At 44.7% G+C, this 12,823-nt stretch overlaps 1 protein-coding gene across 6 annotated transcripts in view; it reads left to right on the plus strand.

Annotated features, from left to right (window-relative positions):
• Positions 1–3,574, plus strand: part of LOC125642866 (uncharacterized) — a 59,084-nt gene extending 55,510 nt beyond the window's left edge. For 5 of the 6 annotated variants that reach the window (XR_012669957.1, XR_012669954.1, XR_012669958.1 and 2 more), the window contains one exon: positions 1,073–3,574. The gene's annotated coding sequence lies outside the window, so the exon portion shown is untranslated. The remainder of the gene's footprint in view (positions 1–1,072) is intronic. The other variant, XR_012669955.1, reaches the window with a different exon arrangement.
• Positions 3,575–12,823: the final 9,249 nt, after the last annotated feature.

Here is a 12,823-nt window from a genome sequence, read left to right on the forward strand (position 1 = left end):
AAGAACAGGCATACTGGGTCAGAGCCATGGTCCATTTAGCCCAGTATCCTGCTTCTAATGGTGGCTGAATGCCTGGTGCTTCAGAAGGAAGTAACAGAACAGGGCAGTTTATCAAGTGATCCATCCCCTGGATAGGGTTGCATCCCTGACCATACTGACTACTAGTCATTGATGGACCTATCCTTCATGAATGTGTCTAATTCTTTTTTGAACCCAGTTATACTGGCCTTCACAACATCCCATGGCAACTGAGTGCCACAGGTTCATAGAATACCAGGATTTGAAGGGACCTCAGGAGGTCATCTAGTCCAACCCCCTGCTCAAAGCACGACCAATCCCCAATTTTTGGGCCAGATCCCTAGATGGCCCCCTCAAAGATTGAACTCACAACCCTGGGTTTAGCTAGGCCAATGCTCAAACCACTGAGCTATCCCTCCCCCCACTGTGTGTTGTGTGAAGAAGCACTGTATTTCCTTATGTCTGTGTTAAACCTGCTACCTATTAATTTCATTGGGTGACCTCTGGTTCTTGTATTATGTGAATGAGTAAATAACATTTCGTTATTCACTTTCTCCATATCAGTCATGATTTTATAGACCTCTATCGTATTCCCCCTTAATTGTCTGTCTCTTTTCTAAGCTGAACAGTCTGTCTTTTTAATCTCTCCTCATATGGGAGCTGCTCCATACCCCTAATCATTTTTGTTGCCCTCTTCTGTACTTTCTCCAATTCTAATATATCTCTTTTGAGATGAGGCAAACAGAACTGCATGCAATATTCAAGGTGTGGACATATATAGCATTATTATGGTATTTTGTGTCTTATTATCTATTCCTTTCCTAATGCATTACCTGTATTTGACTTTTTTTGATTCTGTAAAATAATGCACCCATTGCTTCTGGCTGAGGCCCCTTCAGGGAACCATCTGTGACTAATAGTCAATGTCAAGTGTCAGGACTGTTTGGAATTTGGGCCGGGAATCAGCAACCACCAGAGCCAAAGGAAATGAGTAACTGCTGAATTGATAGAATATGACGATACTAATAGAAGATTTCCTTTCCTTCTCCATTAGCAGATGGGGACTTACACAGTGAATAAAAACTCTGCCGTGCCTTCATCTGGATGAAGAAACAATCCCAATTTTAAAAAGAGACATAATGGAACAGAAAGTGAATTATACAGTTTGCATCTGCCCAGCAACAACCACTTCATCAGGCTTAAGGCAGTCATCAGACCTCTTACAAATCACAAATTACAAATCAGTGTTCTCCGTCAGAAAATGCATCTGAAACTGTCCATCTTGTGGGTTTTGGTTCTTTGACGCAAAGTTGCCAGTTGCCCATCCATGAACAGTACTAGCACTCAGAACTCTTTTTAGAAAATGCCTGCCCAGCAAAGGGGAGAGAGAGAGCTGCAATTGCACAACGGCATCTGAAAATTATAACTTAGCATTTCAAGTTATGTAGGAACAGATTGAGTCTACATTTAAACAAACAAGCAACAAAATGCACAAAACAATAGACCTATAAGGGAGAGTGTTTAAAGGACAGGTTGTTTCCTATAGAGCAAGGGTGTCAAACTCATATTGGGGAGAGGGCTAAAGTCTATTTGTAGTTGTGGTCTATGAAGCAGGGTATAAATACAGATCTCTATGCAGTACGTCTCTGGATCCGTTGTAGGAACTTCCCTTATATTAATAGTAAGTCTGCCGAAAGGTCAAAGATAAATATGGCTCTTAGTAAACGCCAGTGTCTTATTGCTGAATTCACTCCGTAGAAAAATATGCTAACTTTTCAAACCATGGCTATTTTTGCTTTTGTTCCTCCTCCTTCTCTGTCCTCCTTTTCCTGTCTTTATGGATTGTTAAATGGAAAAATTGACCAGAATAATTATTGTAGGATAAACTTTTCTACAATAGCTCCTCATGTGGACACTACTCTGGAATTCATTATGGAATAATTAGTGCGATTTGAGCATGTAAATCATGTTATTCCGGAATAATTATATCCTGGAATAGTGTCTACCTCGGGAGCTATTCTGGTTTGTTTCCTTAAGCCTCTCCTTTCCTTCCTGCAGCATCTCCCAATTTCCCTCTTGTGGGCTTGACTCCCAATTCTTTCACCATCCAATCTGTTAAACTGAGCAGTGATGAAATAGTTGTCAATGAAATGCTATAACACTGAAGAAGCAGTGTGTGTGCCCACTGTAACTCAAGCATGTCTCTCTCACCACCAGAAGTTGGTCTAATAAAAAATATTACCTCACCTGCAAGGCTAACAACTCAGGCCAAAGGGGCAACAATCTATATGTACTAATCATTTGTACCATTAACAATTTTTAAAATGTATTTGTAATAAAAATCTATTAACTAAAATGGCACCATTAGGCTTGTTGACTTCTTTCCCCTGGGGTCTTTGAGTGGTGGTTTTTGGAGGCCTTACAACAGGCAATGGTACAGGCTTTTCTGTGTCTATGGTGTACTCTAAAATACTTAGTGCTCTCTGACACACACACACACACACTCTTAAACCCTTTCACTACCTAATTGCAGGAGCAAACTATACTTGCACCAACAAATTAGAGAGTTGGGCTTTTACATTCTTGCACCTGCATCTGCAGACACAAAATTAGAGGCCAGGTTGATGGCTCTCTCAAAATGTCATCCTAAGTATTGGGGGGGGGGGGGGGGGGAGAGGAGTCAGTGTTGTGAAGAGCTGATCAAAGTGTTTGCTACAAATTAGGGCTATCAAGGTTAATCATGCTGTTAAACACTAATATAATACTGTGACAGTGCCCCCCATAAGGCTTTATGGAAATATGCTTATGAATGTATATATGACATAACTGGAATATGTTTTATGCTACATAGGCCATGTAACATATCTCTGTAAAGGTTATGGTCTGCTGAATCTATTCATCCTATTTGTATACATATATCATTCTTGTATTCAAAGTTATGAATATTGGCTGTATACTTGTCTGATTCTAAGTAGGTTTTAGTGAAGCAGTTGGTCAGCTTCCTGAGAAAAGACTATTCTCAGTAAGTGCCCAGCCAAGAAGCCCTTAAGCCAACAATGAACTTGGAGACGCCAGTCCACATCTGAGCTTTCTCAGGAATGTGGCTTGGCTGGTAAGGAACTCAGTCATGCATGGACATGTGACTTGCCCAGGTGACTCCAAAACTCCATTTTGTAGCTGGGCTTTTGCATAGGAGAGAAGAGGGGGTCTCCACCCACAAGAGAAAGTCTATTTAAACTGCTGGGAGACCCCTCCTTTTTGTCTTCAGCTGGCTAATGAGATAGCCTCTCCACCCCAAAGGATACCTGAAACAAACTGAAACAAAGGACAGTAACTCCAGAGTGTGTGAGTGCTTGCTGGACCCAGACTAGAAGGAGGCTAGTCTGTAAAAGGAAGCTTACTGGAACTGGTGAGGTTTTATCTGTATATTAGACATAGACTTGCATGTTTTATTTTATTTTGCTTGGTAATTCACTTTGTTCTGTCTGTTACTACTTGGAACCACTTAAATTCTACTTTCTGTATTTAATAAAATCACTTTTTACTTATTAATTAACCCAGAGTATCTATTAATACTTGGCGGGGGTCGGGGGAGGGCAAACAGCTGTGGATCTCTCTCTATCAGTGTTATAGAGGGTGAACAATTTATGAGTTTACCCTGTATAACCTTTATACAGGGTAAAACTGATTTATTTAGGGTTTGGACCCCATTGGGAGTTGGGCATCTGAGTGTTAAAGGCAGGAACTCTTCTGTAAGCTGCTCTCAGTTAAGCTTGCAGTTTGTGGGACGTGGTTCAGACCTGGGTCTGTGTTTGTGGCCGGCAAGCGCATCTGGCACATTCAGGTAGGGTTCTGGAGTCCCAAGCTGGCAAGAAGGGCTGGGGCAGAAGTAGTCTTGGCACATTGGGTGGCAGTCCCAAGGGGGTTTCTGTGATCCAACCCATCACAAATACCATTTATTTAAACATTTTTGGATATTTTCTACATTTTAAAATATATTAATTTCAATTACAACACAGAATACAAAGTGCACAGTGCTCACTTTATATTTATTTTTTATTATAAATATTGCACGGTAAAAAACAAAAGAAATAGTATTTTTCAATTCCCCCATTGGAACTACTGTAGTGCAATCTCTTTATCATGAAAATTCAATTTATAAATGTAGAATTATGTAAAAAAAACAACCCTGCATTCAAAAATAAAACTATGTAAAACTTTAGAGCCTACAAGTCCACTTAGTCCTACTTCTTGTTCAGCTAATTGCAAAGACAAACAAGTTTGTTTACATTGCAGGAGATAATGCTGCCCACTTTTTGTTTACAATGTCACCTGAAAGCGAGAATAGGCATTTACGTGCCACTGTTGCAGCACATCACAAGATATTTACGTGCCAAATGCCCTAAAGATTCATATGTCCCTTCATGCTTCAACCACCATTCCAGAGGACATGCATCCATGCTGATGATGGGTTCTGCTCGATAACAATCCAAAGCAGTGCAGACTGATGCATGTTCATTTTCATCATTTGAGTCAGATGCCACCAGCAGAAGGTTGATTTTCTTTTTTGGTGGTTTGGTTTCTGTTGTTTCCACATCAGAATGGTGCTTTTTTAAGACTTCTGAAAGCATGCTCCACACCTCGTTCCTCTCTTGTAAGGCACTTCCGATTCTTAAACCTTGGGTCGAGTGCTGTAGCTATCTTTAGAAATCTCACATTGGTACCTTCTTTGCGTTTTGTGAAATCTGCAGTGAAAGTGTTCTTAAAACAAACAACATGTGCTGGGTTGTCATCCGAGCCTGCTATAACATGAAATACATAGCAGAATGTGGGTAAACAGAGCAGAAGACATACAATTCTCCCCCAAGGAGTTCAGTCATAAAGTTAATGAACACATTTTTTTAATGAGCATCATCAGCATGGAAGCAGCCCTCTGGAATGGTAGCCGAAGCATGAAGGGGCATACGAATGTTTAGCATATTTGGCATGTAAATACCTTGCAGTGCCGGCTACAAAAGTGCCATGTGAATGCCTGTTCTCACTTTCAGGTGATATTGTATATAAAAAGCAGGTAGCATTATGTCCCGTAAATGTGAACAAACTTGTTTGTCTTCACAATGGGCTGAACAAGAAGTAAGACTGAGTGGACTTGCAGGCTCTAAAGTTTTACATTGTTTTGTTTTTTGAGTGCAGTTGTGTAACAAAAAAAATCCACATTTTGTAAGTTGCACTTTCACAATAAAGAGATTGCACTACGTACTTGTATGAGGTGAATTGAAAAATACTATTTCTTTTGCTTATCATTTTTAGAGAGCAAATATTTAATCAAAAACAATATGAAGTGAGCACTGTACACTTTGTATTCTGTGTTGTAATTGAAATCAATATATTTTAAAACAAAAACATCCAAAATATTTAATAAATTTCAAGTGATAGTCTATTGCTTAACAGTGCAGTTAAAACTGATTAGTTGCAATTAATTTTTTTGAGTTAATCACTTGAGTTAACTGCGATTAATTAACAGCCCTACTACAAATCATATCAATTTTAAGTTTCATGACCCCATCCTAGTTTTTGGGAGTGTTTTTACTTAAGTATTGGATGAGCAGTTTTAACAAATAACTTTTAGGCTATTGATGGTTCACAAACTTTTCACTTGATCTTCTATGTGCTATTCGTATTGGAGGAGTCCCACTACCTTGAATTAGTTGCAGGGGCAGCAGCAGGGCCTAGTGGGTAGAGCACAAGAGCAAGACTCAGGAGACACGGGTTCTATCCATGGTTCTGCTGCTGGCCTACTTTAGGCAAGTGCTTGAGTCCTCCCATGGCTCCACTGGGATTACTGACGCTTAGATTTAAGCACATGCTTATGTGTTTTACTGACTGAGGTGCTGCTGCTCACTTATATAACACATAAAGATATGAGGGGCAGGGTGTGTGTGTGTCTTTCCTATGAATCTCTTGGGTTTGACAGGAGAACCATCTGGGCCTTCAGAGCTGGTTTATGGATTAAAATAAAAGAAGCTTTACACCGGACTGGATTCTACTTTTTGTGTCCTGTGAAATCATCACAGAAATCATCACGTGACAGTGTGCTATTGTGAGAAGTGTTTATTCTCTGTGTGATGAAGAAGCTGTAAATGGGTGAAGCTGGGCTATATCAGCAGGTAGATGTAGCATTTTGATAGCTCCAGCCATGCTGGGGAAATTAAGTATATCTATCTATCTATCTATCTATATGCCTTCATAGCTCCTGAGTCCCTATAGGGATAGTTAAAAGATTTCTTTTTGCTCTTAATCAATTGTTACTATGGGAAAAACTGAGTTAAAACAACACAGGAGAGTGAAAAGAGGAAGTAAATAAAATTGTCAGAGAATTCTGACAATCAGGCTGGAAAAATTGTAAAAAAGTGAGCCCACACTCTCCTTTTCTTCCATATATGTGTGAGGGTTTTTTTGTTGTGTTTTTGTTTTTTAAACAAGGAAATATATCTGATCCCAGACAGTCACATTCTTTCCCAACTTGACTTTCACGGACAGATGTGGGTTTTTTGGTTTATTTTGTTGTTTATTATACAAGGAGATAGTTATTGCAGATTTGTTATCATGCTGTAAAACTATAAGCAAAGACAAGGCACTTATAGTTCTGACTGGGAGATTGTTGGGTAGGATCAGCACTATATATACCCACCCACCCATTCCTGGCTGAACTTGCCTAATTTCCTTGTGGCAACACTACAGTGCCTTATCTCCACTAAGTTTTTGTAGCAGAATAGCTAACATCAATTCACTACCTCAAAGTAAAGCAAAGGCAAAGCCACTGTGTCAGTGAAGAAAAAACTCTTCAGTAAAGACTCAGGTGAACATGAGCTAACTTCTCTCTCCTCAGGCCCTACGCTACCAGCACTCCCCGCTATCTTTGAGACACCACTGACTTCCTGAGGAAACTATAGTCCTTTGGTGATAGTCCAGAAAACACCATCCTGGCCACCATGGATGAAGAAGCCTTCTACATGAACATTCCACACAAAGATGGACTACAAGCTGTCAGGAATAGCATCCCCGATACCATCACTGCAAACCTGGTGGCTGAACTTTGTGACTTTGTCCTCACCCACAACTATTTCAGATTTGGAGACAATTTTTACCTTCAAGTCAGCGGGACTGCTATGGGTACCCGCATGGGCCCACAGTATGCCAACGTTTTTATGGCTGACTTAGAACAACGCTTCCTAAGCTCTCGTCCCCTTACAGCCCTGCTCTACTTGCACTACACTGATGACATCTTCATCATCTGGACCCATGGGAAGGAGGCCCTTGAGGAATTCCACCAAGATTTCAACAAATCCACCCCACCATCAACCTCAGCTTGGACCAGTCCACACAAGAGGTCCACTTCCGAGACACTCAGGGCCGGTGTAACCACTAGGCGAACTAGGTGGCCGCCTAGGGCCCAAAGATTTGGGGGCGCCAAAAAGCGATGCCCCCCAATTTTTTTTTTACATTGTTGCTCCCGGTGGGGGGACGGGCCGCTCGCAGCTGCGTTAGCACCTACCTCTGCGGGAGTCCTCTGCAACTGCAGGCCCCGCCGCCTCCCTCTGCCACGCCCCACATCACTGCCCACCTGCACCCCCCGCCAGCCCGGAGCCGCCTCCTTCCCGAGTCCCCAGGCTGCCACATTGCTCCCTAGCCCGCTCCCTCCGGCTCTGGCAGTCCCGGACCCCCTGCCGCAGCAGCGGCTGCTGCCCAAGGGCTGCCGGCTGCAGATCGGAGCGGGTGACATCAGTCCGCCTGCAGCTGGCCCTATTGACAGCAATGCAGCGGCGGGAGGGGGGGCAGGGATGGGGGAAAGGAAGAGGAGACTGTGGCCACTGGTCCACCTGCAGGGGTGGATCATGGCCCTGCCAGAGGATACAGGGTTAAAGAGCTGCAAAAGTGTAACTGTCCTCAGCACGTGCCACCTTCCAAGCCTTCATCTCCATCCGTCCCTGCAGCCCTGTGGAGCAGGTAAATAGAGCCCCATTTTGGGGAAACTTAGGCAGAGAACAGAGACATGACTTGCCCAAGGTCACCCAGGGAGTCATTGTTGGAGTCCTGCTTTGAACACAGGAGACTGAGGCTCCTACTTCTGCGCTGGCTCAGACCGTTAGACCAAAGGCCTTCAAGCCCTGAGCTCTGCACCTGCCCACACAAGGTATTAATCTGGGATTCAGGGGCAGCACACTGCAAGTTTTCAGTGAAGAAACCCGGCTGCCTCGAGCCCTTATGGCTACAAAGAAAATCTTCCAAAGGTGATGGGCGTCTAGCCGACACAGTTCTGTCTGCCTGAGTCTGCAGCCAGCCTGGGACAACAGCTCTAAGAAATGTGGCAGTAACTATTAAGTCTAATTACGACACCGTCGGAGCCAGATTTTCATGTAACATGGGTGACCAGTCGCGTGGTGCACAACCACTGCAAGTCTGCGAGCAACTCAGGTTAAGTGTAGCTGAACCCTGGGCAGGCTGCAGCACCCAAGAGATCTTTGTTCTCCCACTGAATGACAGTAGATGCACCAGTAACTTTCCTAGGTAGAAGTTTAGTGACCACATTAGGGCCATATCCTCTCTACTCCCAGCACTGGGCCAACTGCCCCTCATCATTCTCCTGATTGCTTGTATTGTGATTGATGGGAGATCTGCTGTGGATTGAGGGAAGTATCTGGACCTGCCTTTGCAGGCTCAGTCCTGGCCCAGCATTCGAAATAAAGTGCCCTGAATTTCAGAAGTACTGAGAACCCTGGAGTTCTCACAGACATCGGGGGAACCGCAGGTGCTCAGCATCTCTGAAAATCAGGCCCAGAATGACACTGACGCCTCTGCCCTGGGCCAGAGCTCTCTGAGTAAGGGGCTTCAGCAGCGACTGGTGTGGGGCAGAGTAAAGTAACCAGGACAGTCATGATGGAGGCTGAAACTCTATCCTCACCTCACACCTGTGGGGAAGACAGGCCTTCAGACACCCTCTCCCGCCTGCATTGCACTTTCCAGCCCAGGAGCAAGGAACCATTTCACACCTGAATGCTGGGGGGAGCTGAAGCCCAGAACGGGGAAGTAACTTGCCTGAAGTCATCCAGTGAGTTGGTGCCAGGGTGGAGAATAGAAGCCAGATCTCAACTCCCAGCTCTGTGCTCTGATCCCCAAAACAGCCCTTTCCAGATCCATGGGGGAATGGGGGGGTGGGGAGCAGGAGGGGCTCTAGCCACGTGTAGGAGACCCAAAGCCCTTTATTTTCATTAAATATATAGACTAAATAATGAAATTAATAATTTTTCAAGCCAAACATATTAATTCTAATGAACAATGCCACTTTATGTAGTACTCATTTTTGAAAGTTTATAATAAGCGATGCTCCGGGGGGAGGGAAGGAGGAGGGGCGGGGTGCAAGGTGGAAGTTTCACCTAGGGCGCAAAATATCCTTGCACCAGCCCTGACACTACAGTGCTAATAAGTGATGGTCACATAAACCCCACCCTATACCGGAAACCTACCGACTGCTATACTTACCTACATGCCTCCAGCTTTCATCCAGACCACATCACATGATCCATTGTCTACAGCCAAGCTCTAAGATACAACTGCATTTGCTCCAATCCCTCAGACAGAGACAAACACCTACAGGATCTCTGTCAAGTGTTCTTACAACTACAGTACCCACCTGGTGAAGTGAAGAAACAGATTGACAGAGCCAGAAGGGTACCCAGAAGTCACCTATGATAAGACAGGCCCAACAAAGAAAGTAACAGAACACCACTGGCCGTCACCTACAGCCCCAACTAAAACCTCTCCAGCACATCATCAAGGATCTACAACCTATCCTGAAGGACGATCCCTCACTCTCACAGACCTTGGGGGACAGGCCAGTCCTCACTTACAGACAGCCCCCCAACCTGAAGCAAATACTCACCAGCAACTACACACCACACAACAAAAACACCAGCCCAGGAACCAAACCCTGCAACAAACCCCATTGCCAACTCTGTCCACATATCTATGCAAGGGACACCATCTTAGGACTTAAACACATCAGCTATACCATCAGGTGCTCATTCACCTGCACCTCTATCAATGTGATATATGCCATCATGTGCTAGCAATGCTCCTCTGCCATGTACATTGGCCAAAACGGACAATCTCTACGCAAAAGAATAAATGGACACAAATCTGACATCAGGAATCATAACATTCAAAAACCAGTGGGAGAACCTTTCAGTCTCCCTGGTCACTCAATAACAGACCTAAAAGTGGCAATTCTTCAACAAAAAAACTTCAAAAACAGACTCCAACATGAAACTGCAGAACTAGAATTAATTTGCAAACTGGACAACATCAGATTAGGCCTGAATAAAGACTGGGAGTGGTCGGGTCATTACAAAACCTAAACCTAATTTCCCCCGACTGTTACTCACACCTTCTTGTCAACTGTCTGAAATGGGCCACTCTCATTCCCACTTAAAAAGTTATTTTTCCTCCCTTGGTATCCTGCTGTCGATTGAATTGTCTCGTTAGACTGACCTCACACTTGGTAAGACAACAAACTCAAGTTAAAATAATAATACCTAGCTCATATATGGCTCTTCTGAGCTGTAGCTCTCAAAGAACCTTCACAATCTTTTGATGTATTTATCCTCCCTGGGAGGCAGGGAAGTGCTATTATTATCCTAATTTTACAGATGGGAAACTGAGGCGCTAAGAGACTTGCCCAAGGTCTTGCCCAGTACAGGAAGTCTGTGGCCATGCAGGGAATTGACCCCAGGTTTCCTAAATCCTAATCCAGTAAGCACTTCTCCACTTAAATTAAGGGTTATTGTGCCTGGCAACACTGGAGTTAATTGTGCGGTGAACATAAACCCCAAAATTACTGCCTTAAATGGAAGTGCTGGGTGATTGCTGAAGGACGATTGGGCAACTCCTAATCACAAAAAGAAAAGGAAAAGGAGTACTTGTGGCACCTTAGAGACTAACCAATTTATTTGAGCATGAGCTTTCGTGAGCTACAGCTCACTTCATCAGATGTTTACCGTGGAAACTGCAGCAGACTTTATATACACACAGAGAATATGAAACAATACCTCCTCCCACCCCACTGTCCTGCTGGTAATAGCTTATCTAAAATCATTTAGATCATTTTAGATAAGCTATTACCAGCAGGACAGTGGGGTGGGAGGAGGTATTGTTTCATATTCTCTGTGTGTATATAAAGTCTGCTGCAGTTTCCACGGTAAACATCTGATGAAGTGAGCTGTAGCTCACGAAAGCTCATGCTCAAATAAATTGGTTAGTCTCTAAGGTGCCACAAGTACTCCTTTTCTTTTTGCGAATACAGACTAACACGGCTGTTCCTCTGAAAAAGAAAAGGAATACTTGTGGCACCTTAGAGACTAACCAATTTATTTGAGCATAAGCTTTCGTGAGCTACAGCTCACTTCATCGGATGCATACACAGGGGATCTCAGATAGTCCCCAGGGAATAATTTTGATTAACCCTTTTCCTGCAAGCATTTTCAACATACTGTGCTCCCCAAATTGCCCCATAAAATGCTTTCACTTTCACCCCTTTAAAACTATATGGAGCAGCATCGGCCCCCAATGCAATCTATAGGCCCAGAATCTAGGTCCTTTTTTTTTTTTCATTTTAATTTTGCCCACCTCCCTTACATATTTCTTGCCCTTATGAACACACAATTTCTGGAGACATATTACCTTAGTCTCCTGGCTGCTGTAATACTGTGGTCTAATTTTGGTTGTTGGGTTGACTGTGCAGGTACTGGGTGTTGTGGGTGGCCTGTGATATGGGGGAGGTCAGACAAGATGATATTTGGTGGTCCATTCTGCAGTGCCAGGTTTACAATGGCGCCAGTGGCTCCATGGAGCCAGGCCCATGCTCAGAAGGGTCCCCGGCCTACTCCACTTGCACTGTGCCGCGAGATCCTCTCCTCCCCCTGCCCACTACTTGCTCCTCTTGGCTTGCCTGCCAGCTGGCAGAGAACTCCTCTACGCCCCCTCGCCCCACCCCCCTGCTTCTCTCTGCCCTCTGGCAGGACCCTAGTGCACCTCTGGCTCTAGGCCTGTGGGGAGTCTGGGGGGTATGTGTGTGTGCTGGGTTGTGAGGCGGCAGGGAAGATGTGTGTGTTGGGGCAACTGGGAGTGGGAGTTCTGTGGGGGGTGCTGGGCAGTTATGGTGGGGCTTTGGGCAGAGGAGTGCTGCGCAGGGGTAATGTTGTGCAGGGCGCTGTGCATTTCTGGGGGAGCGCTGGACCTAGTGGGTCTGGGAGGCTATGGTCATAGGGAGTCGGGGGGGGTGTTGGGTGGGGGTCTCTGTGGCGTGGTAGGGCCGCCCCCCGAGGGGAAGGGGAATGCTGGCATCACAGGGCCACTGTGAGTCTGGCAACTGCCAGTTTGTAAAAAGTGCACTCGCATTGGGCGGAGCGGGGCCACCCCTGCCATGCCAGGCCCCTGGCTGGCCCCTCGGTCTGGGGTCTGACCTCCCCATGCCATGCTCCCTTGCCTAAACGGGGACCCACAAATATGTTTGGTGCCAGGCCCACAAAAGGTTAATCTGGCCCTGCCCTTCTGTGCTTAAACTTTAGGACACACAAACTAATCCATTTGGTTTATTTTAATCTTCAACTCCAGCCTAACCTAGGTGAGTTAATTTCAGCTGAACGCCTACTGCCAGGAACAGGAGAGTCCTGCTTCCATACTGAAATCAACAGCCAGGGAGCGTATGAATTTACTGGGGGGGAGAAGGTGTGGGCAGCTTGGAGTTTGT

This window comes from Caretta caretta, chromosome 9, assembly GCF_965140235.1.
Source record: "Caretta caretta isolate rCarCar2 chromosome 9, rCarCar1.hap1, whole genome shotgun sequence".
Taxonomy (NCBI): domain Eukaryota; kingdom Metazoa; phylum Chordata; order Testudines; family Cheloniidae; genus Caretta; species Caretta caretta.